General features: G+C 62.3%; 1 protein-coding gene across 3 annotated transcripts in view; it reads left to right on the top strand.

Annotated features, from left to right (window-relative positions):
* Positions 1-24,237, top strand: part of GRAMD4 (GRAM domain containing 4) — a 73,630-nt gene that overhangs the window by 8,774 nt on the left and 40,619 nt on the right. The window contains exon 1 of one of the 3 annotated variants that reach the window (XM_025456280.3): positions 20,779-20,802. The exons of the other annotated variants lie outside the window; for them this stretch is intronic. The gene's annotated coding sequence lies outside the window, so the exon portion shown is untranslated. Of the gene's footprint in view, positions 1-20,778; positions 20,803-24,237 lie in introns of those variants that run through there. 3 annotated transcript variants of the gene reach the window in all.

The raw sequence follows: 24,237 nt of genomic DNA, 5'->3' as shown, positions 1-24,237 counted from the left end.
TGTTGAGGGGTGCTATGGGATGCTTGGCTGGCTGCCTGTGGCCCTACCCGCAGCTGGGCCTCCTCAAAGCTCTTGTCTCCCTGGTCCTGTGGTGGTATCTATGGAAGCTGGTGGAACTGGCCAGGGGCTCAGTGAGTGGGGGCTTTGTGGGGCTGGGGGTGCTATCGTCTCCAGGTGGCCCTTCCCGGGAGTGAGGCTCTTAGGACCTGATGTGGGGCCAGCGGCCACAGTCCTGCTGCCTTTTCCCTGCGTGCCTGGCTCCCCTACGGGGTGGCCCCATCCCAGGTCCTTGCTGTGCCACACCCGCATTGCCCCTTCTTTCTAGGTTGAGGTTTGTGTGTCCCATGCGACAGACACAGGCAGGTTCAGGGGTGATGGTGGCAGAGGTCTGAGATGGCTGGAACCGTTTTGGGGTCACGGGTGCCCGGCCTGGCCGCCTGGGGACTTCAGGCCGGGGCAGCGTCTGTCTGCTGGGAGGGGAGCCCTTGCTGCTCCACGGGTGAGCCTGGTGGGACCGTGAAGGGCCTGGCCTCGGCTGTCCTGCCCACGGCAGAGTGGGTGGGAGCGGAGGGCTCCCCAGCTCCGGGGTGCTCTGCGGCGGAGACAGGATGCGTGTTGGCGTTGGCCTCCCGCTGAGGAGTTTGGCATTTAAAATTCGCAAGCGACTTGAATGGTGAGAAACACACACAAACCTTTAATATCACTGAACTCAGACTCTCTCGCTCCCCAAAGAATCAGGCTAACGAACCACCCACAGGGTTCCCACAAAATCCACACTCCGATGGGTGTGCCCTGTGGCATGGGGGGCGTGAACCACCTCACGCCCTGTGTCCCAGAAGCATGAGGTTCCCGTGTGGGCTGGAGCGGGGGGTGCCCGGCTGTCCGAGCCACGTTGCCCGCTGGTGCTGGGGGGTCCAGGCTGCGCTGTGCGCCCCTTCACAGCCCCTCTGGGCGTGTCCTGGGGTCCTATGCTGGCCTCAGCACCCCGGGTGGGTGTCCAGGGGCCGTAGCCCCTTTAGCCCCTTTCTAGCTCCTTCCAGAGAAGAAAGTCAGAGTCCCCACCCAGGGTCTGACAGGGAAGGTGAGGAGGACAGCGCATGTCTTTCCTTCATCAGCGTGCCAGGTGAGCGGCCAGGGTGGGCTGGACAGGAAGCCACTCAGTACTTGTGACCGTGCGGGGTGGGGGGAGCGGTCCCTGCTGCCAGGCCCTGCCCTGCCCTGCCCTGTGGGTTGAGCGGATAGCGGGCCTGCTGCACACATCTGGCTCAGAGGGAAGGGGGTACTTTGTTCAACAGCCAGTGCTGAAGAATGCAGGGACATGTGTGAATCACGTCGCAAGTATTCCATGAGGAAGTTGGAAGAAGGTGTAAGCGTCTCTGTGTGCGTGAGTGTGCACGTGTGGCGGAGTGGGGGTGAGGACAAGGGATAGTGGGAGGGACCCAGAGGTGCAGGACCAGAAGGTAGACCCGAAGGAGGCAGAGGTACGGGTCCCTGGAGCCCAGGCTGCCACACAGTGGGGGCTGCAGATGAGTGACTTCGCGGCTGCTGAGCATGTTTGCTGGAGAGGAAGCGAGCTATGAGTCAACCGCCAGAGAGCCCAGAAAGCCCTGGGCATCCAGGCTGGCAGAGCTGCCGGCGGGATTGTAGTGAGGACAGGGAGGGAAGGCGAGGCAGGAGGGGCCACCCTGCCCCCCATGCCCCCCGCTGCATAGGCCCTGCCCTGGCAGGCTGTCCCAGGGTCACACCCCTGCGGCAGGTGGTCTGTGCGGGTCAGGAGGGGCACAGGCAGGTGTCAGCCGCAGCTGAGCACCACCACGGGGGTGGGCCCTGGGGGGTGAGCCTCAGTGACCCTGACCAGGGCAAGCGCAGAGGGAGGGAGACCTGGGACTCCTCAGGGCGGCCTGGCGTCCGCACCGCCATCCGACAGGGTGCCGGGGGGAGCACAGGGCCCCTGGGCTCCTCCTGGATGTGCGGGGATGGCACAGCACCAAGGAGGAAGGTGAATGTTGAGGGCTGTGAGGGTTTGGTGAGGCGGGCTTCATGCGGATGTGTGTGGGGTGGGCCAGGCCGTGTGGAGGCTGCGAAGGGGAGACGTGGCCTCTAAGAGCGTTTCTCCTCTGAGAGGCCCCGTGCCTGACCTTGCACAGCCGCACCTGCTGCATTCGGGCGGTGGGCAGGCTTCAGATGCTCCCGTGGTGGGGAAGCAGGTGTCTGGAGTTAAAATAGCCCTGTTCTGTCCCTGGGATCTTCCGTCGGGTGCTGAGCCCCCCCAACACCATCCCACAGCTGGGCTTTTCTCGCCCCAAGATGTAGGGGACAGAGAGCCTGGATGTGGCCCAGGCCCGGCGGGTGCTGAAGCCTTTCCCTGGGTCACGGCCAAGCCAGGAGGCTGGGGCCGGTGACTGGGCCTCCCCTCTGAAGCAGAGCCCCTGCTGACCCAGGGCAGGGGCTGGACACGCAGCAGGGATGAGGGATGAGTGGGGAGCTCCGCCAGCCTTGCTGGTGCTCCAGGGGGGGGGGGGAATCCTTCTGGCCTTGCCCCAGCTCCTTGACCCTCTAGAGGGATGGCTCCCATCTTTGGGGAAACCTTGAGGCCTGTTGGTGGGGGAGCCTTGGATGTTGGGGCCTCACTTCACGTGGCCCAAGCCCGGTCAGCTGCTCGGGGGCTGGGCTGGTCGGGGGCCTGGGAAGGGCTGCCTGAGGGTCCCCCAGGGGAGGGTGAGTGGGCAGTTGCTCACCCTGGGAGGGGCTTGCTTCATCATCACTTTGCAGATGAGTTAAGTCGGGGTCGGAGGGCTCCTGGTAAGTCGCTGAAGCAGCTCTGCTGCCCCCAGGGCCTGTGCCCCACCTGCCACACCTTTGGGTTCATTTAGGGGTTTTACAGGGTTACCCACTTGTGGGCCTTGAATGGACCCTAACCTCTGCTTTCGGGGTGACCCACCCCCTCCATGCATGTGTGCACAAGGGCCCCCCTCACTCTGCATGGACCTTGTTGGGCCTCCCCCCCCACCTCCTCTTGTGGAGGCTGGGGTGTCAGATTCCTCCCTGACTCACCTTGCCAGCCCCCAATGGGACCCCCACTGCCACCTGGCTCTCGATGGGAGGGGGTGGGTCTGTCGCACTGGACTGTGAGCTCCTTGAGCGCAGGCTTGGGTCTGGCCTGCGAGAGCTGCAGGGGCAAGGAGACCAGCGCGGGCGCCCTCTGCGGTGACCTCTCTTCCACTCAGAGCCTGGGGGTGGGGCAGGGACCTGCAGGAGGGGGCTGCGCAGGGTCTGGCTCCTCCTTGGCGTTGCCCTCAGTGGGCGGTGCCTGGGGTTGGGGTGGAGGCGGGGCCAGGGAGGCGTCCGTAATCTGGGTTGTCCCTCCCCCTGAAGCCTGTGTCACAGCCTACTGAGGGGGACTGAGCCTTGCTGGGGGCTGCGCAGGAACCCAAGGAACGAACAGCGGGAAGCCTCGCGGGGAGATGCCGCCCGGTGATGGGAACAGTGGTCTGAACCTCCTGGGTGGCCCAGGTTTCAGGCCTGCGGTCTCCCCTGGTAATGGCCCCGTTTGAGAGCTGGCGAGCCTGGCGCAGAGAGGTGAGGCATCTCAGGAAAGGTCATACAGCCAGAGAGATGTGAGGCTGGGTGATTCCGGAGGCCACTGTCACCCAGGGCCTTGGCACGTCTGCCTGAACCGGCCTCGGGCCCTGGGCTCCTCCCGGAGGCAGGAGGGGTTGGCTCTGGGGTGTGGTCGCTGCAGCCCCAAGTCGCCCAGGAACTGCAGGACACCTCGTCTTCTGGCAGAGAGCCGAGGAGGTACTGGGGGTGGGTGGGGGTGCCCGTCGAGCAGGTGGGGCTCCTGGGGCTGGGGTGCCATCCCCATGCGCGTGTGAGTGACCCAGGCCGCTGCCGGGTCGGTGGGTGTCTGCTGCTTGCTCATGCCGGGCCTGGCTGGGGCGGCTTGGCTGGGGGAGACGAGGAGGGAACCCCAGGACCACCGGCCCGGAGAGAGGCCGGGCGGGCGGTGTCACTCGGAGGGCAGCTGAGGAGCTGCGATTTCTAGTTTAGAAAAATGGCTGGAGCAGCCGGGTGCCCAGATCCCACAGGCTCCCAGGCAGGTAGCCGCGTCCCCCTCTGCCCAGCGGGTGACCGCGCAGTCCCGCTCTATCTTAGAGTCTCTGATCCGGGACTTAAAAAAAAAAAAAAGAATCTCGCTGCTGCATCCCAACGTGCTCTGTTGGTTTACGAACATTCACCAAATCTGAAGGAGGCCGGTGCTGCCACCCTGTCCCGGGTTACCCGCCCCAGAAAGGCCTGTGTCCCGCCCCTGCGTCTCCAGGCGGCCGTGGCCCGTGGCTGCACAGCGTCCCCGCCACGTGGCCCAGGCCGTTTCGGCATGTTTGACCGGGCGACGCGTGTCACCCCGAGTCCACGCTCCCCGGGGCCGGGGCAGGCATGCTCCTGGGGCTGCGGTCCCCCCACCTGCTCACTCAGTTGACTGATCAGCTTCCTTCTTTTCAGTTAGGCAGGTGTGTCTTTTTGAATAATTGACTGCTTAGTCGTGTGCTGCAGCGTAGCGAGGTGAGTTGCTGACACGGAGTCGCAGCGGGAAAGCTCCGGGTCACTCACAGCCAGGGACACCTTCTCTCCCGAATCCTTTTCCGGCTCCGACTGTGATTGGATGGGGCTGGGGAGGAGCCACACCTGCCACACCTGCAGGCTGAGGCCCCAGGCAGGATTCCCATCCCGGCAGCCCTGAGTTCCCTGAGTTCCCTGAGTTCCAAGCCTGCCGCTCGCCGGTCCCCCTGCTCCCTCTGCTGCGTGAGTCTCAAACATCCTGGCAGTCAAAAGAGCCTATTGTGACCTATTTATAAAGTGTTTCAGAATCACTTACACCAGTGTTTTGTCCTAAATTCTGTATAATTAGGAGATATAAACCCTACTCCGTGATTATTTCTGTGCGCTAGCGTAACCTAAATGAGAACTCTCCCCGTGTAGGTTTTATAAAAAAGAAGCCATTTTAACAAAAAAGTAAAAGGAATCGGTATTACCCACACTGTTCCCTCAATGGCTGGAAAGTGGCACGTCTGTGTAAGTAACCGGGGGACCTTGCTGACGGTTGTCTCGTTGGCGGCGGCAGAAAGGTGTGCAGGGCCTTGTGAATCGGGCTGGCCCCCCGCCCGGCCTCCCCCCTGCCCGGCCACCCCCCTACACCTCCTTGAAGCCAGAGCTTGCGGCGGGGGCTCCTGGCTGCCACAGCCTTGGTGTGAGGTGTCGGGACGCAGAGGGGCACTCGTGGCCCTTGTCCCTCAGGGAACGTGGCTCGGGCGCCTGTCGGCTGGGGGCTGCCAGCAGCGCCCTCTTTGTGGCGCACCTGGTGGGGAGGCAGGTGAGGGGCCAGGCTTGCCCTAGGGCCGAGCTCCCGAGGCAGCAAGAGTGGGCTGAGTGTGTCCCCTTCTGGGCCTCGGGCGTAGAACCGAGAAGGGCCAGCCCTCAGGTGGCCTGTGCTGCCTCGACTGCCGCCGTGCTCGTGCGGGACCCTCCCGTCTGTTATTTCCAATGTCCCTGGCGCCCTGGGGCTCGCCACCAGAACAGAACCCAAGCTGGGTCCTTGACGGTAATGCCCTGTGACAGGTGTGGTCCCAGCCCGGCCTCAGCTCCCTGCGCCTGAGTCCTCGTGTCCCCGCCTAGGCCTTTCTGGGGCCGCCACCGCAGTCTCCTTGCCGCCGCTCATCCCTGGGGCTTGACAGCCGCCCGGGCACGTCCCTCCTCCCTGCGCCCTCTGTGACCGGATCTTGAAGGACTGGTAGATGTAGTCTGGGCTGGCCGAGAGGGTGGGAGGTGGGCAGGTAGGAGGGCACACAGGTGTGGGGACCAGGTGTGTGGGGGTAGAGGGGAGGGGCCAGAGCAGGGGCGGGGGGGCGGGTAGTGAGGGACTTCTCGGGGGCGAGCCCTGGGGAGGGCAGGTGTCTCCAGGAGTCTCAGGTGTGGAAGTGGCCCAGGACAGGAGACAGGCTCCTGAGGCAGGGAGCAGGTCGGGGCTGGAGATGGAGCCCCCGTGACCCCGGGGGGAGCCTTGGGGCCGGGCCGGGCTGCCATCGGTGAAGCTTGGAGGGAACAGGGTTCTGCGCCCCGCCCCGGCCAGCAGCCCGCAGACCAGATGCAGACAGATGCACCCGGCAGCCTCCCGGGAAGTGAGGCTTCAAGGAGAACTGAGCCCCTCAGGTTCCTGAACAGCCCAGAGGTGATGTGGGGAAGCTGCCGCCGGGACGGGGTTTTCATGTGGTTGCCCCGGAGGGGACTCCCCTTCTGACCTCAGTGTCCTGGGCTGTGAATCTGTCTGTACTGAGGGGTTTCCCCACCCTTGGGATCCCTACCTGGTAGCTTCGGGTGAGAGTTGGCTGTGCTTCTGGGAAACTGAGGCAGTGCCCCTAACGTCTGGGTGTGGCGGAGGCGCTGGGGTCCCCGAGTGGAGGACCTGGAGAGGAAAGTGGGCTCAGCCCTCTGCTAGGGTTGGCCCTCCGGGGTGGGGGGGAGCTTTCCTGCCTTGACACCCCTGCCCCCTCCCTGTCCCCATCCCGTGGCCCACCCTGCCCTGAGGACTGTCCTGTCATCAGGAAACAGTGAGGGTCCCCTGTACCTTTCAGGAGGCTGAGAAACAAGCACCCAGAGAACCTTTGAGCGGCGCTCCAGAGACAGGTGTCTCTGTCCCATGGGGGTGGGGACCATGGATGAGGTCCACGGCCAGCAGGCGAGCTGGGTCCTCCTGGTCTCCTGTCCTTAAACGGGGTGCTCTTTTTCTCCCTCTGCGAGTCCTTGACGGGCTCTTCTAGGGAGCTGGAAAGGAGCAGGAGCCAGTCAGGGGCCTCGAGGCGAGTCAGCACGAACCTGCCATCCCTGACAGAGGGCCTGGTCACCCCCAGCTGTCCTTGCTCCAACTGCTGACCCACCGTCAAGGTGGATCGACTTGACGCAAAGGCAGTTTGTGGGCGCTGGTAGGATCGTGGTGCTCGGGTGCAGTGCTCCGAGGGGAGGTCAGGGTTTCCTCTGTCGCCTCTCCCTGGACTGGCCGGGAGGACACGGACTAGGGGCCCAGCTCCCCGCAGACAGACCTGGGCTTGGAGTCTTACCGGTGAGGTGGCCCCGGTGAGGCCAGAGCCAGCAGTTTGTGCAGGCGTGAATGTGGTTGGCAGGAGCCACACAGGGTCACCTATGTGACAGGCTCAGGGACTCTGTGGGTGGAGCCCGGGCTCCCAGGGCTCAGGCTGGTGTGCTGTGTGTGGAGGGGGCTGCCTGCCGATGGTCTTTGTCTTCTCGGGGAGCCGCTTGATGGGACCTTGTTTCCTGCAGTTTGGGGGTCAGGCCTGAGCAGGTGGCCCTCTGTCATCCCCCTGGTCTTTCCCACTTGGGCCTCCACGTTGCAGAGTCTCGAGGCTGTAGGATGGACTCAGCTGCCATCCCCAGGCTGGATGGGAAACCACCCTTCTCGGCTGTGCCAACCTGTCAGTCTGGTTAAGCCAGGTCTCCCCGCCTGCTTTTGGCGTCCCGTGCCCTCCCCTGGTAATCCACTGCCAGACCTTTGGACCCCTTGGCGGGGACGGGCGCTGGGAAGTGGTGCCCGTGGGTGGACGGGGCAGCATCCCCGTGGCCGTGCCGGTTGTGGACACGCGGTGTGGGTGCCGGCAGGAGGCGGCCGTAGAGCCCAGCCGGGGCAGAGACGCGGTGCCGGGTCCCAGGAGCCCCGCGGCCCGTGGGAATGAGATGATGCGGTGAGCTGGGCCCTTCCTTGGATCTGGGGGACTCTGCTTCAGGATGTGTCACTCACGTTGTAGGGGGTGTGCCCACAGCGTTTCAGTGAGGACAGAAACGCGGCCTGTTTGAGGGCAAGTTTGCAGGCACGGTAGGTTTTTATCCACCCTCTGCTCCCACACGTTCCCTTCCAGGTGTGGAAATGGCACGTTCTGATTAGTTGTGTTGTTTTAGCCAATTAAGGATTTGGCAGTGGGCCTTTCTTTGGTTCAACTTGGATGGAAATTCGAGGGGGGTGTTTTGGGCCTCTTCTGCTCTGGAATGTGGCCATTGGAAGCTGGATGGGTGGTTGTCTCGCTCCTTGGCTCTGGCCTGAGGATCCTGGTTGCAGAAGGTGCGGGACATCCCGCCGGGACCCTTCAAGTGGCTCCCTCCCCAACTTGGAGAGACAGTTGCTGGGCTGATTTGCTGGATTCTGGCCCCTTTGGGGTCTGGTTGGCTGAGTTGTGGGGGCCTGCCTGGGGTGGGGGCCCCCCAGGGTCAGCCGGGGACACAGGGGCTGTGGCCCAGCGGTGAGTTCTGCTGAGGGGCAGGTGCTGCTGATACTAGAGGGGGAGAGACACCAGAGCTGCTGCTGAGCACTGGCCCCTCATCAGCTGGGCGGAGCAGTGGGTGGGCACAGGATCCATGGGAGGGGGACAGGAGCAGTGGGTGGGGACAGGATCCGTGGGGTGGGGGGGGACAGGAGCAGTGGGCGGGGGACAGGATCCGTGGGGTGGGGGACTAGGGGACAGGAGCGGTGGGTGGGGACAGGATCCATGGGGTGGGGTGGGGGACAGGAGCCGTGGGCAGAGACAGGACTGGTGGGCGGGGGACAGGATCCATGGGGTGGGGTGGGGGACAGGAGCAGTGGGGTGGGGGACAGGATCCATGGGGTGGGGGACAGGAGCGGTGGGGGACAGGAGCAGTGGGGTGGGGGACAGGAGCAGTGGGGTGGGGGACAGGATCCGTGGGGTGGGGGACAGGAGCGGTGGGTGGGGACAGGATCCGTGGGGTGGGGGACAGGAGTGGTGGGGTACAGGAGCAGTGGGGTGGGGGACAGGAGCGGTGGGTGGGGACAGGATCCATGGGGTGAGGGACAGGAGTGCAGGGGTGCCCAGGGGAAGGTGAGCAGCCCCTCTCCCCCCAAGGGCCGGAATGTGCTGTGCCCCAGGGTCTGGGGAGCTGGGGTCTGGGGAGCTGGCTGTCACAGAGCTAGGGTGGGGACAGAGCTGACTGCCTTGTGGGGTGACTGAGGGAGAATCCCTGGCACAGGGCGGGTCAGGTTTTAGAACCTGGGTCACTGGCCCGAGGCCTGGGACAGGATGGCGGGGCTGCGTGTGTCGTGATGGAGTGTGGGGACGGCCGTTGGCTTTTCAAAGTCTGAGCCATGAGTTTCACGGTCGTGCTCCTGGGGATTGATTTTTCCCACCCCGGCTGTGTCCCCTGGGTTCTCCGTGGAAGGAGATGAGCCCCGTTTGACAGCTTCCGCCGCGCGGGTCAAGGCGAGGTGTGGGTTTTAATCACTTGGCGGCAGAGCGACCTCTTCCCCGCGGCGCCTCTTGGGGGGGGATTGTGGAGAGCCCGGCTGCCCCAGCGCCGCCTTCCCCGGGAGCTGTGAGGAGGGGCGCCCAGGGGGGAGCACCCAGCGCCCATCCCGTCTGACCCTAAAGGCCCCGGGAAGTTGCTGGTGGCAGAACCGTTGAGGGGCCCGCAGAGAGGGGCCCTTCAGCCCCACAGCCTTTCTTCTCTGGCCCCTGGGATGCGCGGTCCTCTGCCTGGTTTCTCACGGCCGTGATGCTGGGGTCTCCGGGGCGTGCCCGCCAGCTCGTGAGCCACCCGCAGGTGTCACGCGGTCCTTGTCTCCCAGTGCGGGGCGTGAGGTCACTGTGGAGTGTGTCCGTCACGTGCAGGGTCGCCTTGTCCGCCGCGGGCTTGCAGATGCATGGGGGCCTTTGCCGCTCGGGGCGGAGCTGCTGGCCGGGGTGCTCACACCTGTGTCCCTGCTTCCCCTTCAACCTCTTTCTTTCCTTCCCTGTCCCCGCTTCCTTCTGCTCCACCTGCGTTCACAGGCAGGCTGTCCCCCGGGGGGCAGCCCCTGTGTGCTCCAGAGCCGCGGTCTGGTCACCAAAAGCGCTTTCATTTGCCTGCTGGGCTGCAGTCTGAGTGGGGCAGGGTGTTGAGACCCACAGGGGCGGGCTGGTGTGTGCATGCTCACCCAGATGCCCCAGGGCGGGGGTGGGGGTGGGTGGGCTTGGACCGAGGGACCCTTCGGAGGAGGACGTCAGGGAGGGCTTCCTGGAGGAGGAGGCTTCTGTGGCCCCTGAAAGGTGCATGGTACCCAGAGACAGGGAGGATGCTTGTAAACATGGGGTGGGGGAAGGTTGTGTGCTTGGGACCGCCTCCAGCCTGAACCCCAAGGGGTGAGGGACAAGGGGAGAGGTGTATCTGCGGGCCTGGCCAGGGACGAGGCTTGCCTCCATCTCGCCCCCAGCTCTGGGCTCAGTCTGCGTCCCTGAGGGGAGGGCATTCTATCCTGCCCCTCGAGGTTCCTCTTGGACCCGTGGTGACCCCAGCACGCGGTGCCCGGGCCCTGCCCCCCTCTCACAGCCCCCCGTCCCCCAGGCCTGCTGCCCCCCCGCCCTGGTCCACTCCAGTGGTGCCTGTGGACACAGCTTCTGGAGGGGGCGGTGGCGTCGGGGGCCCACTGGCCTGTCCCCGCACCCCTTCTCCGGGGTCACTGGGGAGGCCGTCTGGTCTCAGAACCTTTTATAATCTTTGGTTAATGAGGTCACCGGAAGGCCCTTGTTTGTGTGGGTTGGATTACAAAGTAAAACTAAGACACTTAAGAGTATTTATTAAGTTGTGAAAAACTGCCAACTAGAAGCCCATCACAGGTATATGTAAATGGCATGGTTTTATTTAAATAAAAAAAAAAAATCACCATCCCCTGCCCCCTGCTAAAAAAGAAATTAGTGAGGGAGCAGCGCTGGCAGCTGCGGCCGAGGGGCTGTGACGGGGCACAGCAAGGTCACCAGTGCGCCCGTCCCCTGTGGCGTGACAGCGAGCGTGGGAAACCACGGGACGCCTTAGTTTGGATCTTGTGGGTCCCCTGAGGGGTTCCTGGGCCATACCCTGAGAACCGCTGGCTTGGCCTCAGGAGAGATTTCCCTGAAGTGGTGAATGAAGGTCCTTCTCATTTTTTTGGTTTTATTTAAAATTCTTATCTTTTATTTAAAACATTTAGTTTTGGGACGCCCGGGTGGCTCAGTGGTTGAGCCTCTGCCTTCAGCCCAGGGCGTGATCCTGGAGTCCCGGGATCAAGTCCTGCGTCGGGCTCCCTGCATGGAGCCTGCTTCTCCTTCTGCCTGTGTCTCTGCCTCTCTCTCTGTGTCTCATGAATAAATAAATTCTAAAAATATAAAAATAAAATAAAACATTTAGTTTTGAAACTTAGTTTGCTGTGGAACAGTCAGCAGGTTCAGGATTCAGGAGAGGCTGAAGCTTGGGATGGGACTCCAGTGCCCTTTCCCCTCCCCCTCCTTCCTCCCTCCTCCCCTCCCTCCCCACTCTTCCCCTCCTGGCCTCCCCCTGCCCTCCCTCCCTTCCCCTCCCCCTTCCTCCCCCTCCTCCCCTCCCCCCTTCTCCCTGGTGCCCCAGGGCTGCTGGCTTGCACACTGACAGGCTGCGAGTTCTCCAGCAGGGTGTGTGTGGGGAGGGTCCTCACTTCTCGTTCAGACCCTGGGGGCCCCCATCTGCAGCTGCCCCCTCGGGTGGACACGAGGGTGCGCCAGCCTCTTCTTGCTGTTACAAAAACAGCGCGGCAGTGAAATGACCTGCCCGCGCATCATTTTGCAAGTGTGAGAGGTTCCTGGAAATGAAATTGTACCGTTACTGGATGTTGCAAAACAGCCCCGTGCACCCTCTCCAAGCAGGGGACCCTGCTCCCTTGTCCTCACGCCCACGTGCTGCGTGTTTGTTTGTCTGTCTGTTAGGGAAAAGGATTTCTCGATGAATCTTGATCTGATTTTCTGTCTTTATACGTGAAGATTAATTGTCTTTCCATATGTTTTTAAGAACTGTTTGTTTGCCTTTTCTGGGAGCTGTCTGCATCTTTTGCCTGTTTTTCTACTGGGCTGTTTATGAACGTCAGACAAATTAATCCTTCGTATTATGTGCTGCAAACATTTTTTCCTAGATTATCATTTGTTTGACTCCTGATGGAGGTTATTGCCTTGCAGGAATGTGTTTTGAATGTGATCTGTGTTCTTGCCGTGCTTCATGCCTGGCTTGGGAAGGCCCGGCCCAGTCCCGGGGTCCCGGATGCTCTCCTCTGGCCCCCGGGCTGCTTCCACTGTTCTCTGGGGAAGGTGTGAGGTGCGGCTCCAACGCCCCCTTGTTCCGCACCACTACCCGGATATCCCCAGTGTGTCTCTTCCCCTCTGATGGGAAAAGCCATTCTGATCCCAGTGGGGCCTGGGTCTGGGTCTGGGTCGGCTTCAGTACATTCTGGTTTGTTCTGCGGCCCCGCTGCCTGTTCACACACCACGCATGCAGAACGGCCGTGGCTGTGGCATGTTCTGTTACCTGGTGGGGCTCACTCCTCATCACTCTTGATTTACAGAATTTTCCAAGTTATTTGGTTTATTTACTTTTTCTTAGAAACCTTAGACTTAGTGTTTTGCTTTCTCTAAAATCTTTTTATATTTTTTTAGGGGAATCACATTAGATTTATTGATTATCTTGGGGACTTTGCTCAGAGTGTCTCTCCTTGTGTGTTTGTATATAATCGCGTTGGGATATACATAATATGATATATATAACAGGCCGTGTAGATGTGATAAGGCCTATAAAACAGCCTTGTGACCATCGTTGAGTGTATAGCTTGGTGGTGTTAGGTACGTTTCTCTTGTGTGTGACCATCTGTCTACAGAACTGTCTGGAACTGGAACTGTATGGAACTCCGTCTGCATGGATGACTACTGACTCTCCATCCCCTTCCTCCCGCCTCTGGCGCCCACCATCTATTCTGTGTCTGTGCTGTGATTCCTGGGAACCGTAGCAGTGGACTGGCCGTGAGTGGTGTCCTCACAGTCCAAGCATGTGGTAGCAGGTGTCAGGATGCCCATCGTTCTGGAGGCTGAATGATACTCCGTTGTACATATAGGCCACGTTTTGTTCATCCATCCATCCATCCATCCATCCACCCACCTAGCCATCCATATCTCTTTGAGCCCGAGGTGTCTCCCCAGAAGTGGGATTGCTGAGTCCTCTGGAAGTCTGGTGTTTATTTTCTGGCTCTGGTGCTGGAAATCAGGCCAAGTGTTTACTTGGGAATCTGATGAAGGCACAGCCCTGAGCCTGGTGGCCTGGTTCCCCAGCCAGGGGGACAGGGCAGCCGTGACAGGACTTCCACCCAGGCATGGCTGCGAGCCCCTCTGAACCTCAGTGTCCACCCCTGTGTGGAAGGGGGACCCCAGAGACACAGCACCTGATGTTTAAGAAATCTCTACTGCTGGCCTGGCCCCGAGATGAGGAGTGCAGGAGCCAGGACTCCAGCCTCCCAGAGGCCGGCAGGTGGGGACGGAGGGGGAGGTGGGAAGGCAGGAAGCCCATGGGCCCATGTCTGCGTGGCTCTCAGTGCAGCTGCTGCAGGCAGAGACCCCCCGGGGGCTCCTCTGCCCGAGTCCCCTCCCCCCGAATCTGCTTCCCACGCCCCCCCATTTCCTTTGCCTGTCCTGCCGTGAGGCCCAATGCTGCCTTTCCCTGGGGTGTCTTCCTCTGCAGCCCGAGGCGGGCTTCTGCAGCTCTGAGTGGCCTTCCCTGGCCTGTGGCACCCAGTGCCCCAGTCCCCCGGCTCCTCTTTTCGTGGTTAGGAAGCACCCGACGGGTCGCTGTGCCCCCTCTGCATTCCCGCACCCACTGCATCTGGTACGTAGTAGGTGCTCATTAAACAGCCGTGTGACCGACTCGCTCGTTGCTGTGACTCCTGAGAGCCCGGCGTGTGACCTGCTCCCTGGCCTCGGTAGCGCCTGCACACGACCCCTGCGGCACGGGTCCCCAGGGCAGCGTGCTGCAGCCAACGCGCAGCTGGCTTGTGTGGCCTGCAGAGCCCACCTGCTGCCAGGCCAGCCTGAGGAAAGACCTCACTGTGGCAGCCACCCTGGAGCTGGGCAGTTATCCGGGCGCCGGACGAGCTGTGTGGCACAGGCCTGTGGCGGGAAGGCTGCTGCAGGCTTGTCCCAGCCTGGGCCGCATTCCTTTCTTGGCCTGCTGGGCAGGAAGTGTGGGGTCCGCCTCTCCTCCCCGTGTGGCTGTGCCACCTTAAACACTGAAAACCTCTTGTGGCCTGCGGCGGCGCTTGACGTGGCCTGCGGCGCTTGACACCTCACGGAGGGCCCATAAATATCCCATAAATATCCCAGGGCCTGGTCTGCAGGGGAGTGGCCTGGGGGAGCCCCGGGCTAAGCTGGGCAGAGAGAAATCTGGGAAAACAAGGTTGCCTCGGGCAGGTGGTTTGGAGAAACACAAAAGCCTTTCTCACCTCGGGGCGTTTAAAGCTGTGTTTACCTTGGTGCTGGATTTGCCTGGGAACCTGGAAGGTCTTTCAAGTGCACCTCACCCACCTTTCCCTGACAGGCTAGAAGCAGGTGATGTCCAGGTGAAGGCCAGGTGACCAGGTGACCAGGTGATGGGCAGGTGACTAGGTGACAGCCAGGTGACCAGGTGACGGCTGTGCTGGGTCTGGAGTGGTGGAGCCGAGTGCTCTGGGGAGGGGGCAGTCGGCGGTGGTGCTTGGAGAGCCTTTGTGGGGGAGGGGGCGGTGCACAGCCGTGTAGCATGGATTGGGGTGTGCAGGCGGGAGGCAGCGCCCGGGGCCAGCTCCTGTGTCACGAGGGCTTTCTCATTGTGCTGCTTTGTCATTGCAGAGCAAGGGGCAGTGCCATGAGACCTGAGGGGTGGCCTTCGAGGTGGGCAGTGCCTTCCACGGGGGGGGGGCTGTTCACAGCTGGCTCTCCTTCTGGCTTCCCTGCCTCAGACACGAGATGAGGGATGTGGGGAGGGGCCCCTGGCACACGGCCTGGGTGGATGGAGTCGTGCGGGTTTCCCCCACCGAGATCCTTCGGCCCCAGGGAGCCTAGACACTGTCCGGGCTGCCCTAGCCTCGCCCTGGGTGACACCTGCGGCCCCTCACCCTGTCCCTAAGATGGGATGGTAGTGAGGCCCACGCACGGGTGTGATGCTCAGGCTACTGGGAGGGGGGTGACCCCAGTGCTTAGCGAGGGCACAGGTTCCCCGTTAGTGTACCATGACCTTTCAGAGCATTCCTTTTTTTTTCTTTTCTTTTTTTTTTTTCTTTCAGAGCATTCTTGTTCCACTGAGCATCTGTCACCATAGGACTAGGGGCAGCAGAGCATGGCCCACAGGCCCAACCTACCCCTGCCACCTGCTTCTGTAAATAATGTTTTAGCCGCCACACCCATTTTGTGGTACGGCAGTGTTGACACGTTGGGACAGGCCGTGTGCCCGCCAAGCCCCTTGCAGAACAGGCTCACCCGGCCCCGCACGTTGTCTGTCACCGTATCTTTTTTTTTTCTTTAATTTTTATTTATTTATTTATGAGAGACACAGAGAGGCAGAGACTCAGGCAGAGGGAGAAGCAGGCTCCCTGCGGGGAGCCCAATGTGGGACTTGATCCCAGAACCCCGGGGTCACTGCCCTGAGCCAAAGGCAGATGCTCACCCGCTGAGCCACCCAGGCGTCCCTCTGTTGCCGTATCTCGATGGCGAGCCACGTTTGCAGCACAGGCTATTTTCAGACAGCTGCAAGCCACGCCCCTTGCTGCTTTCAGGAACTTGGGCCAGGGCCACGGCAGGAAGTCATGCCTAGCGCCCGGAATTTGGAAGGTGTTTCCTACCAGCTGTCTCATTGGCTGGATCTTCCCAGGTCCTGGTTGCGAAGAGCGATGGAGACAAATTGAAATGAGCTTGCGTGTGTTTCTAGCAGCTTATTTTATTTGCTTATGTGACACTGAGGTGTTTGTGTACCTGCTCCTAAATATTGGGCTTTCTTGCTGGCTTCGTTTTGTTTAAATAAACATCCATGTGCCCCTCCGCCAGGCTTCCTGCTCCGTCTCCTCGGCAGAGGGGCCTGTGAGCTGTCACACAGTGAGGGTGGTATTAATAGAGGCATGTGCTGGGGAGGGTAGGATGGCTGAGTCTGTGTGAGGTTTGGGCAAGCGCAGGCTCTGGAGTCCAGTGAGGTTGGCCTCTGTTTCTGATGTGCCACTTCCCTCTTTTGCTGCTTCCCTGAGCCTCAGTGTCCCCTTCTGTCAGTTGGTGTAACAGGACTTCTTCCTTCTCAGCATTGTGACTGGGACATATGGCACCTGGGACGGGGGAGCTTGTCTGTCCCGGCTGAGATCTGGGGCCCTGCACAGATTTTGGGGTGCACAGGAGGCCCGGAGCCAGTGAAAGCACGGTGCCGGGGTTTGTCCTCCCCAGGTCGGGGCCCTGTGAACTCTCCACAGCAGGTGTGGCCAGCCCCACCTGGGCTTCCATTCCGGGTCCTGTGTGACATGTGTCTGGGCTGAGGCCCAGATGCCTGGAGGCGGGTCCTCAGGTGGGCCCGGCTCACACCTGTGCGGGGTGCTGGGTGCGGCTCTTATCACCACTTTAGGAGCAGGAGGGCTGGGCTTGCCCCGGGTGGCCTGCCTCCATAGCCCCGCTGTTGATCCCTGGGGCAGGTCGCCAGCTGGGGTTAGAGGGCATGGCCCGGTGGCGGCGAGTGGTGGGCTGAGCCTTGGCGATGGGGCGCTGGCTAGGGCTGCACCCTGTCTGAGCCGCCCGCCCCAGGCTCCGGCCTGCCCCGTCCCTTGGTGAGTCGGGCCCTGTGGTCCTTGCTTTCCCTGCCTGCCCGCCTTTCCTGCCTGTGGGGGGTTGGAAGCTGCTCATGGCTGTTGTTTGGGGAGGGGGGGCTCCGGTGTCCTGGACCCTCCTGCCTTGGCTTCTCCCATCAATCAAGCAGCAGCATCACCACAGGTGAAATGACAGCAGTGCAGGGTTAGTGACATTTGTGAAATGTGGTTTTGGAAAAGTAGGATCTGGGGTTTGGCCTCCTTGCTGCTGCTCACCAGGCGGGGTCCTTTCACGCACGACCGGATATGATCCCCAGCAGCCCTCCGAGGAGGGACTTTCAGAACCAGAGGCCGGGCGCAGGGGACGGCGGGGAACCCACCCAAGGTCACACAGCATCGCGGGTGGCGTCCTGCCCTGGGCTCTCGGGCCCGCGTAGACGGTGGGAACCGCCCCCCTTGACTGCGCCCCCTCAGCTGTGGTCGGTGTGACGGATGATCTTGACTCAGGACGCCCAAGGGAGGGTGACCTTATGGAGCGGGGGAGCAGCGTGGCTGGCTGGGCGGGTGGTGCTGCACCGGAGGTGGGAAGAGTGGGGTGGCCACCCGGTGGCTGGGAGTGCCTCAGACAGCAGGAACCAGCTGGCGGGGTCCCGGGCCCTGGGGGGTCTGGGTACCTCCTCTGGGGACCCGAGGGGACTGCAGTGGTGAGGGTGTGGGCTGAGTCTGGCTGCACCCCGGCCTCAGGTGCTCAGGGGCGGTGTGTCCCTCGGGCACCCCCCTTCCTGCGCAGTGGGCGCACTGTCTTGGTCCCACCTTCCAGGATGGCCTTGGGTCCCCTTGGTTTTGGGTCCCCTTGCATTTTGACCTTTGTTCCTGTTTCACATGAGCCTCTGTCCCTGAGCCCCGTGGCGGAACAAGGGGGGGTGGGAGCCCTGAGCTTCCTGATGTTTCCTGAGCCCCATTGCTGTGCGGCTGCGGCCAGGCCCAGCGTGGGGGGCGGGACAGGTGTACGGAGCTCACGCCAGCTCGCAGCACCTTCGCTAACGTTTGCGGGGAGGTGGGGAGCTGGCCGTTAATGGAAATAAGTCTATAAACTTGGATGGATTCTAAGCAAAGGTATTCCATTGAAATCCATTGAAAGTGTGAATTGTGTCACTAGTTTTATGAGCCGGTCTGGTCCCCAGGTGGTATGCGACTGTCGCATCTGGAGGGTGGAAATCCTGGGCCATGGTGGCCGCGGCATCGGCCCCAGCTGCGCTCGTGCCGGCACGTCATGTTGGCGGCTTGACGATGGCCCTGCTGGGAGCAGCCCCGCCACAGACATGGCTAAGTGCCACCGATCAGGGCCTCACTTCTCACTTTGTTGGTTGTCTCGGTTTCATAAAGTGATGGAGAAACCGCTGAGGCCCAGGTGACGTGCGTAGCCCCTCACTGTGAGCAGCGCAGAAAGCCCGAGGAAGTGTTCCGCTGCCAGGCAGCTGTCCTGTCGTTGGGCAGGGACGTCCCCGTGTCCGAGGCCACCGAGTAGGGCTCCCGTGCGGGCCTCCCATTGCACCTTTGCCTGTCTTTTTTTTTTTTTTTCTTTGCCTGTCTTTTATTTTTATTTTTATTTTTTTTATTTTTACTTTTTTAAATTTTTATTTATTTATGATAGTCACACAGAGAGAAAGAGAGAGAGGCAGAGACACAGGCAGAGGGAGAAGCAGGCTCCATGCACCGGGAGCCCGACGTGGGATTTGATCCCGGGTCTCCAGGATCGCGCCCTGGGCCAAAGGCAGGCGCCAAACCGCTGCGCCACCCAGGGATCCCCACCTTTGCCTGTCTTGTCAGCGTAGACAAAATTATCAGCCAGCGTTCCTGTGTGAACCACACCTGTTTGCCACTTGTGGCCGCGGTGGGCAAGGGAGGGGGTGTCCCGGGAGACTCAGAGGGTCCGTGAGCGGCGCCGGCCACACGGCGGCTTTCCAGCGATGCTCTGTCATTTGTGAGAGCGCACGTGCAGCTGTGTGCCTGTGCACTTGGCAGTAGCCGTCTCGTGTGCATCTCTGCACTCCCTGCAGGGTCACGGGCTCTCCAGGTCACAGAAAAGGGGGTAGCAGCTCACCCTGGGTCCTCCTGGCTCTTGCGTTCTCTCGGACTTACTCTCCAGGGCCACCGGGCCATCGTCAGGGTCGCCGGGCTGGCAGGACCTGTGCCTGCATTGGTCCTCCACTGGCTCAGTGCAGAGGAGGGTTTTGGCCCGACCTCTGTGGGACAGACAAGCCCTGCGGGCACTTGCCCACGGAAACAAATTCAGGCCTCCCTCTTCCCGGAGAAACACCCTGGTTGGTGAAAACTTGGCGTTAAGTTTTTCACAAGTGTTCATGGATTTCGGGACTGCGAGCCCCAGCAGGGCTCCTGGGCTAAGTCCGTGGACAGCCCTTTGGTCTGCGGGCTCCATGGGAGGACAGCTCTTTGTAGCTGAGGCCTGGTGGCCCGGAGCCGGTGCAGGGCCCCGGATTTCCTGGCGCTGAGAGTCCGGCCAGCGCGGCCCCACCTTTGCGCATCTTTCCTTCGTTTGCTGGATGAGGGTCTGTGACCCCAGCACAGGCCGGCCCTGCCGAGGCCATTGGCTGCTGGGGCATCACCTGGAGACCTGGGCCATCGCTGCCCTTGGGGTCTGTGGGCACAAATCGTAAGCAAATCCTGATCCTGGAATTTCAGGACCCCACACCAAATGGGATGATGGCTTTTAAGGTGGGTACTTGGAAAGAAAGGCTCTGGGATCTGGGATGAGAGACACCCCAGAACCAGAGGTGTTGGCTCCGCAGCAGGACAAAGGTGGTGGCCAGAGGACCCGCAGGGCTGGGCTGGGGCCGCCCTGCCAGGGCTGTCAGTGGGATGCCACAAGGTCTGGTTTCCTGTGACACGGAGAGGTGCTGTGGGCCCCCCACCCCAGGCCCAGCTGGACAGGAGTGTGGGATCAGGGTGCCGAGGCAGACGGTGTGGGGCCTGGAGTGCAGAGGGCGGCTGTGGAGTGAGGCCTGATGGAGGGCTCCTCCCAGGGCTGTGGCTGGAGCAGCTGGTGGGCACACGTGCCATCCCAGGTCCGCGCTCAGCCCAGCAGAACCGAGCTGACATGTCCGGCAGGCAGGCAGCAGAGGAGCCAGAACGGAGCTCCCAGGGAAGCCAGCAGGACCTCTGAGTATTGATGCCCTGAGCATCTGGGGTCCCGCTGACTGTGCCCAGCCTAGTAGGACTGAGGGGTGAATTTGGGATGAGGAAAGTGGCTCCCGGATGAGCCTTGTGTGTGGGGAAACCTGTGGTCATCAGGTGTGAGCCTGGCATGGGGCCGGGGCCGGTTCAGCAGTCTCTGGCCTCAGACGGCTCCCAGGGAGTGCTCTGCAGGGCCGGACGGCAGTCGTGTGCGCACTGGGGGTCCTTAGAGTGTTGGTCAGGACCCCTGAGTCTGCACCCCACCCCGGCCCTCCTGCTCCCCCCTGCAAAGCCTCCAAACCCACCGGTGCCGGCCCAGGCCACTCCGGCCGCGGGGTCTGGGGCTGTCTTCCAGGATGGAGCTGTGGCAGAGGGCCAGGCGGTCCCTGGGACTGGCTTGAAGCCGGGGGGAGGCGCACGGCTCGAAGCTGGACTCCCCGGGGATAAGGTGGGACGGGGCTGCGTCCTGTGGGAAAGTGAGCACCGTTCGTCCTCGGATCAGCGGGAGAGCCACTATCTAACCCGGGACGAGGCCCGGCCGGGCAGCAGCATGCCTGGAGGGAGATTGGCTGGGACCCGGCAAGCGCCAGAGACCAGGAACCACTCTTTTAAAAATCTTGGCTGGGAAGGGAAATAAAGTCCTTTGTGGTTTCCAAGTCCAGCTTCCCTAGACACTGCCGCCTTTGTGTGTCCAGAAACCATTGAGCGGGTTTCCAGAGCAGCATGCTTTGTGTCCCGGGCCAGTTCTGCTGGACGCAGCCCTGTGTGCAGAGGACGTGGAGCCCGGCGGGTGCTGCCTGGAGCCGGGCGAGCCCCACCATCCTGCGCCGCGGCACCGGGTGCCCCTCACCCTGCCCGTCCCGTCTCGCCCGCTCCCTGTGGCAGGCGGTTAAAGGTCCTTGCGGAATGCCCCCGCGCCGAGTGGGTCTGGGGTAGCCGCAGCTGGGGCTCCTGTGCCCGCGCGTCCGCTTCTGCCGGAGGTACAGGGAGGGTGCTCCCTCCGAGGCCTGCGGGGCCTGGTGGCAGCAGATCCTGCTGAGCGCCTGGGTTACCTGGGGTGGCGGTGGTGGGGGGGGGGTGGGAGGGACGCTTACTGGAGCTGCCTGGGCTGGGCCTGGGAGGGGGCTGCAGAGGGGACACCGGCTCTGGGGGGGGGCTGGGGGATGCACGGCTCTGGGGGGCTTCTGAGGGGGTGGGGGGCTGTAGAGGGGATGCATGGCCCTGGGGGGGCATCTGGGGGATGCAGGGGGATGCATGGCTCTGGGGGGCATCTGAGGGGGTGGGGGGCTGTAGAGGGGATGCATGGCTTTGGGGGGCAAGTGGGGGGGGCTGGGGGATGCACGGCTCTGGGGGGCTTCTGAGGGGATGGGGGGCTGTAGAGGGGATGCATGGCCCCGGGGAGGTGCAGGGGGATGCATAGCTCTGGGGAGCATCTGCGGGGGTGGGGGGCTGTAGAGGGGATGCACAGCTCCAGAGGGGCATCTGGGGGAGACTGGGAGATGCACAACTCTGGGGAGGGCAAGTGGGGAGGGGCTGGGGATGTATGGCTCCAGGGGGGCATTTGGGAGGGGCTGGGGGATGTGGGAGGCTGTAGAGGGGATGCACGGCTCTGGGGGGCATCTGGGGGGCCTGGGGGATGCACGGCTCTGGGGGGGCTGGGGTAGGGGCTGGGGGATGTGGGGGGCTGTAGAGGGGATGCACAGCTCTGGGGGGGACAAGTGGGTGGGGCTGGAGATGCACGGCTCCAGGGGGGCATTTGGAAGGGGCTGGGGGATGCATGGCTCTGGGGGGCATCTGAGGGAGTGGGGGGCTGTAGAGGGGATGCACAGCTCTGGGGGTCATGTGGGGGGGCTGGGGGATGCATGGCTCCATGGGGGCATCTGAGAGGGGCTGGGGGATGCATGGCTCTGGGGGGGCATCTGAGGGGGTGGGGGGCTGTAGAGGGAATGCACAGCTCTGGGGAAGCATCTGGGGGGTGCAGGGGGATGCACGGCTTTGGGGGGCATCTGAGGGAGTGGGGGGCTGTAGAGGGGGAATGCACAGCTCTGGGGGGGTATGTGGGGGGAGCTGGGGGATGCACGGCTCTGGGGGGGCATCTGAGGGGGTGGGAGACTGCAGAGGGAACGCATGGCTCTGGGGGGCATCTGGGGGGGGCTGGGGGACGCAGAGCAGCGGCTGCCAGAGTGCAGGGTACAGGTGACATTTGTCGAGGGGCGCCCACTGTTGAGTGGCTCCGTGTGGAATGCTTGGCTCTGGGTCACACTCAGCATCTGAGACCCGGCCTCCTCCGTGTCCAAGACAGTGGGCCATACCGGTCCTCCATCTACATCTGACAGCTGGTGGCAGGGGGTGAACCGGGTCAAAGGGTGCGTCCTCCCTGAATGCACCCCTCCCCCCCCCCCCCCCCCCCCCCCCCCCCCGGATTTTGTGAACATGACCTTACTTAGAGACTTTACAGATGTAATTGAGGTGTGGTAGTTCTGGGGCTGAGCCATGCTGCAGCCAGCACAGGGGTGCACCGTGGCCCCCTTTACAGCCTGGACCCGTCCCTGGGCAGGGGTGGAGTCGTGGGTCTGGTCCTGATCTGACAGCAGTGTGGAGGGCCATCCTCTTGGGGGGCCCAAGGAGCCTGGAGGAGCAGGGGGACAGGGACGGGCCCCGGGGAGCCCCTTGCTCCGGTGGACACCCCCCTCCCCCGGGCTCACGTGAGGAGCCTGCCCGGGGAGCCCAGGGTTGGAAGGACGGCCCCTGGCTAGCCGAGTGTGTGGGGCCGGGCCCGGGGCGTGCACTGCCTTCCGATGGTGCCAGGCTGGACACTCGGTGCTTTGTCCTCCCTCCGTGTGCTGGCACCTCATTTGCTTGCTGGAGCTGAACTGGGGAGGAGGGCGGCCCCGGCCCGGGGACCGTCGAGAATCCCGAATGGCGAGAACCCACCCAACCAGAGCCGTGCAAGAGGCACCGAGCTTGGCCAGCGCGAGGCCAGCCCTGAGCCCTTTCCTCCGGGCACACGTCAGCCAGGTGTCCCTGCGCCCCAGCCGTGGTCCCTGCCTGGCCCGTCCCCTCCGCCCTGCTTTCCTCTGAGGCCGGATGCCGAGGGATCCCTCGGGTCTTTCTGAAAATGAAAGGAAATAGGTTTTACATTGCTGCACTTCCCGTACCCAGTCTTTTATTTTTGTGGTTTAAGACGCGGTAGGAACGCGTCATGGGACGTCTGGAGAGAGTTTTGCAGAGCACCCCACGCAAGCTCCTGTCACCTCTGGTCTCTTTAGACACCTATTTGCCGTAACGGGGCCCAGTGGCGGCCTTGGTCTCTCGGGGCCGGCCTCCTGTGTGCGGGCCGTGTGACGTTCCAGCACGCCGTGCCTGGGCGTGGGGGCGGCCGGGTGGTGGCATGCTGCTGGGTCACCTGTCGCCGAGGGGGCGAGACACTCCCCACGTGCTGGGTTCGCTCTCAAGAGGCAGCATCGCTGGCTCTGAGGGCGTCTCCGTGTTCACGGTTCCTGCCGCCTCCTGCCACATGGACTGGCGTGTGTTTCCTATTTAGGGAAGTTGGAGGTTTTTGCTCAGTGGTGGGTAGATTTCCTCTGGCTGTGAATTCCTCTGCTCCGGGAATTCGCCCGTCTGTGTACCAGGTCCTGTAGCTTTTGCCCGTTTATCTGAGCGGTCGCAGAGGGGGGATGCTTGTCTTTCGTGTATTGTGTTGGCCACTCCTGTTCCTGGGTGCACTGCGGTGTTTTTTTTTTTAACAAGTGGAAATTTGGGGGCACCTGGTGGTCCAGTCGGTTGGGCGTCTGCCTTCGGCTCAGGCCGTGATCCTGGGGTCCTGGGATCGAGTCCCGCATCAGGCTCCCTGATCAGCAGGGAGCCTGCTTCCCCCTCACTCTCTGCTCTTCCCCCCTGCTCGGGCTCTCTCTAGCTCTTCTCTCAAACAAATAAATCTGTAAAAAGGAAAAACAAATGAAAATTTGCTTTTGTCCACTTGACTGTTGGACTCTTTGACTCTGTGATTATTTTTGTCATTTTTCTTTACAGACCGTTACCCCGTCTCTAGGGACTTGGTCAGCACAGTTCTCTTTTCTTTGGGTTTCTTTTCTTTTCTTTTCTTTTAAATATACTTCCCCATTTCATCTATGTGGAGCTCACAGCAGCTGTTTTTCCAGGTGGCCGGCCTGCGCCCCCACCCACATGCAAGCAGCTTGCTGTCCTGGCTGCCCACGGCCCCCATGGCTGTCCACGACCACCTTGGCCCCCCACAACCCTCCATGGCTGCCCTAGCTCCCTGTGGCCCCCCACCACCCTCCACAGCCTTCCACGCCTGCCCACGGCCCCCCAGCCCCCTCCCTCCCTCCAGCATCATGCACTTCTGGGCTCTCCTGGCTCCTGGGGGCATTGGGTGCCCTGTGTTTTTTTTTTTT

Source organism: Canis lupus, chromosome 10, assembly GCF_003254725.2.
Source record: "Canis lupus dingo isolate Sandy chromosome 10, ASM325472v2, whole genome shotgun sequence".
Lineage (NCBI taxonomy): Eukaryota > Metazoa > Chordata > Mammalia > Carnivora > Canidae > Canis > Canis lupus.
Note: the sequence above shows the minus strand (reverse complement) of the source record. Positions and strands in the feature narration are given on the sequence as shown.